Source organism: Bidens hawaiensis, unplaced genomic scaffold, assembly GCF_021521415.1.
Source record: "Bidens hawaiensis isolate Kalapana, Puna unplaced genomic scaffold, B.hawaiensis_p1.1 tig00027524_1, whole genome shotgun sequence".
Taxonomy (NCBI): domain Eukaryota; kingdom Viridiplantae; phylum Streptophyta; class Magnoliopsida; order Asterales; family Asteraceae; genus Bidens; species Bidens hawaiensis.
Window position 1 is genome coordinate 228,162 of NW_027494449.1, and position 5,847 is coordinate 234,008.

Below are 5,847 nucleotides of genomic sequence, written 5' to 3' on the forward strand. Positions count from 1 at the left end.
GATTAGAACTTGGAATGTTCTTGTTCTTGTGTATAATTTCTGGTTCAAACACATCCTCAATGATAACTTTGTCAATATTTTCAACAAAAACTTTGTTGCTTTGAACGTGAGGTTTCTGAGTTGAAGATTGGTATTTAAGACCTTTGTTAGAAATAGGTTTTAATTTTTCTGAAATCACAGGCTCTTAAAGAATAACATCTTCCTCAGTTGGAGCAAAAGGATTAATTTTATAATCATTGTTAAATGGTGGTGGAATTTCAACAAAACCTATACCTTTCTTTGAGTCCTTTTGTTTTCCAGAAACTTCGATAATTTCATTCAACAGAAAAGATGAATTTCGAAATTTACCCAATTTGTTCTTTAACTCAAGAACCTCATTCTCAAGCTCGGTTATCTTTGATCGATGTTTCAAAATTTCTTGAAACTTTTGATCATTAATTGTCATTTTCACAGATAACTCAGCCTTAAGATCATGATTACTATAGTCAAAGCCTCAATTTTCTCTCTTGAATTTATTTGAGAAGTCAAGGATTGCCTATAAGTATCTTTTAGTGAAGCAAGTTCTCTCACTAAATTGTCATTGTGATTCTTTAAAGATTCTAACTTAAGTTTGTTAGATTCACAATCAGCACAATTTACTTTAACAGATGATGTAGCAGAGATAGAATGACTAACCTCATTGATTTTAGCCATACATGCAAAGACTGTTGTAGGCTTGTCACAAGAATCATCAGAATCCGATCCAGAGTCATTATTAGAAGATATCTCACTTCCATGGAAATCTTGAGTCAACCCGAACAAAGCCAAATTAGCTTGATTATCGTTGCACAATAGTCGTTGTGACCAATCATCTCCATTTGCTAACATTGCTTGTGACCCAGAACATGATGGTTTCTTCTCAGCATCATTACCTCGTGGTGTTGAAGAGTTTGAATTTTGACCACGAGAACCAGTATACTCCTTTTTCGGTTTGTCACACTCTTTTGCAAAATGTCCGAATTATTGACAATTATAATATTTCACCTTCAACTTGTCAAATCCCAACTTCTTGTTCAGGGCAGGAAGATCTTTTCCAGTTCTTTGCATGAATCTTTTCACCTTACGAACAATCATTGCCATGTTCCACTTTAAATCCATGATTTCTAAGTCATCTGGATCAATCTGATCATAGTCTTCATCAGTCAAATCATTAGTGGCAATTTTGCTACTAACCAGATTCTCATAAGACGACATGAAAGCTGATAAGAAAGCAAAATTTTGTTCAGCTTCTTTTATATTGACATTTGGAGGTGATGAGTATTGATTTGTCGAAGACGAACTTCCTGAACCAGAAGAAACATTTGGTGATCCAGAGTTACCAGCAGTATAAAAACATGCTCTAGGATCACTATAAATAGTTGTTTCATTCTCCTTTGCATTATGTGTCAGAAAAGCAGTGATTGGTGAAATTGTTGAACTTAGAGGCATGCTACCACCATAGAAAGCAGGATCTTGACTTTCCTTTGATGATTTTTGACACTTGAGATCATACTCACGAGCTTCAATCTTTTGTAAAAATTCACTAGCAGTCAAGTCTTCATTGAAATAACTGTTTTCTTTTAATACCATTAGAAAAGTAGAGTACGAACTTGGTAATGCACTCTTAATAGTATCAATCTTGTCAATCTCAGAAATTTCCATCTTCATTTTATCCATTTCTGCAATCAAATGATTGAATCTCGTAGTCATCTCTTCAACTGTTTCACCTTTGAGTAAATTAAAGTTTTTGAATTGAAACTTAAGCATTACCGTTTTGCTTTCAGCTGTATTTCCCATACTTCTCATTCGGATATGTTGTAATAAAGAAGCACAGATTTTTATACTACCCACCTAGTAAAAGATATTCTCAGGTAAAGCCATGGTTAGAGTAGAGTAGGCTTTTGTCTCTATCTCTAGTGCCTTCTTCTCTTCTTTTGAGTATTGAGATATAGCTTTAGGTCTTAATCCGATAGTCTCATCCCCAATCATAGGAACAGTATAAACTTCATCTAAACAATATGAGCAATCAGGATGAACTGATACTAGATGAGCACGAAACCTAGGTTCCCATTTGGCAAAGTCACTGAACTTCATCAATCTTAGACATTTCGAATGTGAACCTATCTCGGTATCAAGTTGCAACATTTGTTGCATCAACATGTTTTGAGAAGCTAAAGCATACATACCGACCATTTTTGACAAGTTTCAAAAATTCAAGGGTGTAACGAATTAATTAACGAATAAGGTTAACGAATAGTGAATGTAACGAACTGTAAACAGTTGTAGCGAACTGTGAACAGTAAATTTAACAAATCAAATCTTAACGAAGTAAAAATTGATTAGACAACGAATCACAATTGAGTTTAACGAATCAATCTAACGAAACAGAAAGTCAAACGAACGAATTGACTAACGAATTAGCTAGTGAATTGATAAGAGAGGCTTAACGAATTAAAAAATATTCAGTAACGAATTGCTAAGAGAGACTTAGCGAAATAGATAGCGAACCAGCTACAGTTGATTAGCGAATCAACTATAACGAATTAGGTTGTTACAACCGTTTGTAACAAACTCTGACACCTTATGCCACGTGGCAAAGGTTGTTATAACACAAATCCCAAGGTAGACGTGTGTCACACGAATCTGTTAACCCAAATCACGAATTAGATAACACGAATCAAATATTGATGCGAACTGGATAACGAATTACTAGAAGTTTATAACGAATCGACTAACTTAGATAACGAATCACAGTGAACAAGATAACGAATCAACATAAAGATGATAACGAATCATGTTCAACTTCAAATCTTCAAAGAAGATTACCAGAATTTCTGGAAATGAAGAACACGAAACCCAGAAACCCAGAATACTCAAATTCGTAATCCTACCTCAGTTCTTAACCAAAACGCACAAATAATATACCAAACGATTCGTAAAACGATCGTGAATCCAAAACACCTAGACTCGTAACCAATTAACCTCGATTACCAGTTCAATTATACCAAAACACACACCCTGTTTCGGTTAACACCAAAATCAATATCGAATCAATCCAAAACCAAACCAAACTTCAATTCCAATTCACAATACATTTCCTATACGTTAACCAACTCAAATCCAGTCCAAACCTACCATAATTCAATTAATTCAACTCAAATTGATCCAAAATTCATCCAAACAGAACACTAACAATAGATTAAACGTCCAATACTCTAAATAACCACCAAATCAAGTGTAATTGAGCCCCGAAAGCTCTGATACCACTTGTTGGAACCCGATTCGTATCAATTCAATAACAATTAACAAATCTCTGATCTGTTTATAATAGATTAATACCTTAACTATAGATCTAGCTCATAATTAACTTTGATTTAGTGTTGTATGTATGCATGTATTATCAGTATGTATATAATAGTAATTGTATAATATTAGGATGAAGATTGAGAGAGAATCTGGACAGAGTTTCGTTAATTAGATCTCCAAACTTAAATTAAACGTGAACATAGTTCACTATATATAGAAGATAGGTCTGGTTCGCTAACATCCCCTAGCGAACCAGACGCCACTTCGTTACATACATTAATAAGATGAAACAACCCCTGATTCGTTAACATCCCCTAACAAATAAGGAGGGAATAAGCTTAAGTCTTAGTTCGCTAACATCCCCTAGCGAACTAGACCTTACATATAACAAACTAGACAATAATTAAACTAATTATTACATTAAATAAAAACGTTAACAACAATTACAAAGACTCAAGATGCTAAACTGTGCACTTACACTAAGGACTGTTCTTCAAGCGATGAGTCGCCAAAAAAATAAATGGTTTTCAGGATAAAATCAAGTTTGGTAGATTTACGATTGACCTTCCCGAGACAACTAATTATCGGGAACCCATGTCCATTTAAACGCTTAGTGCATGTAGGGTCAATCAAGGAAGACTATCAAGGGTATTCGGTACTTAGATAGTGGTTGCACCCGACATATGATGAGAGACGAACCCTTGCTATTGATGCTAAAGTGCTAAACCATTCTATGGCGGATTTGAGTCTTTCATAAGTGACATGGGATGACAAACTTCAAGGAAGGGAAATGGTACTTTGTGCTTCAACTACACTAAACTTGCTCAAATGGATCAACCACAACTTGTCGAGCATTTCTCAAGTGATGGATCCAGCATCAGCTACTGGTTTCGGTTTGAATCTCTTCAACTTTGTTATATGATGTGATGATGCATGTTTAGGATAGTCCATCTGACAACAGCTTTGTTGACCTTTTCGTTTAAGCCATCGATGAATTTTCAATAAAACAAATCTATCTTTTTGTATATAAAATTGTAAATATTTTTTAAATATGTCCCAATTTTAGAGGAAGAAAATGAGTTAAGTATAACTCACCAAAAAGATTTTCAGTTTCTTTGAGAAAAACTAAAATGAGTCCTTTGACTCGCCAAAAATATTTTAATTTTTTTGAGTTTATATATTATTAAGAAAATCATAAAAGCTTTGAAAAGATATTCTCTCGTTTATAGGGAGCTCCTACTTAGAGGGAGTCGGATAATATAAAATTCTAAGCTTTTGAGAAATTGACCTGATGATATAGTTTAATATATACATGTTATTATATAGATATTCCCTACGTTTTCAAGTATTTTGAGCCAGTTTTTATTGAATATATTTCTATTTGGCTCATAATTGAATTTTAAAGTTTAAATTTTTAAACGAGATAAATTAAAGTATTTATGCTAAACTTGAGATCACAATGACTTCAAAGTAATAATTGGTGGAATAAATGGTCACATATTTTATGGAGTTTTATGTTAACATGCTTATTAAAAGCACGTTAACCATGCTCCAATTACTTATGAGTTTTATTTCTTTATAAAGTGCAGGGGTGCTCGTTGAAATATTTCAAATGGGTTGATGATTGATGGGCTCACAATAAAGAAAGAAAAAAACCCTATCAGAATATAAGTTTGGTTGTTGGCGGCAAAACTTCCGGATTATTATAACCTGCTACGAGGGGGTTTTTTGTGCTAGGAGGGATTTTTTATGTAGAGGCAGTCCAACCAGAAATAAATCAACGAAGAATATTATTATTATTTTTGGTGGGCTAATCTACTGTGCGCACAAAAGTCAACAGAGAGTATAATTTTTGGTTTTGGTCCGCTGAAGTCAACGTGAAGACATATTTTTGGTTTGCAGCTACTGTTGAAAACGGACGCAAGTTGTTTTGGGTGTGTTATTCGTTGATAGACAAAGTAAGGCATATATTTTTTTTATTACTCTTTTAATGAATCATAACTTATATTTTGTTTTTGTTTCGTGTATTATTTTTATGAGTAGCTAAACTTTTATAATGCCTACGTTTTGGTTGAGCACTAGTTTATATTAATGGTTTGAAGAACTATTATTTGACTTTGGTTGATTTAGTATTATGGTAAAGTTTTTAATTGGTTTGTTCATGGTATTGTTGAGTAATTAAATCTAGTTTATTACTTTAATATTTATTCCACTTGTGTTTAATAGTTTTTGGTGATTGTTAGACGCATGATTAGGTTGTCTACTTTGTGTTTTCAACTTGTTTGCAGTTTATGGTCGAAACAACCATAGGAGTAATTATTAAAAGTTTATTAGATTTTTATTGTTCTTTCACTAGAGAGACCGGGAGGTAATTTAGTATTGTGTCATCTTTGTCTTTTGCGGGTTTGGGTAATAATTGCACGTGAGTGAGTTATCCTAGGTCCCTAAGATTATTGTGATACAAGTTGTGTTCAAGTTAATTAAAAATACCCTCTTTATATTAATATATATTGTATTCGAAGA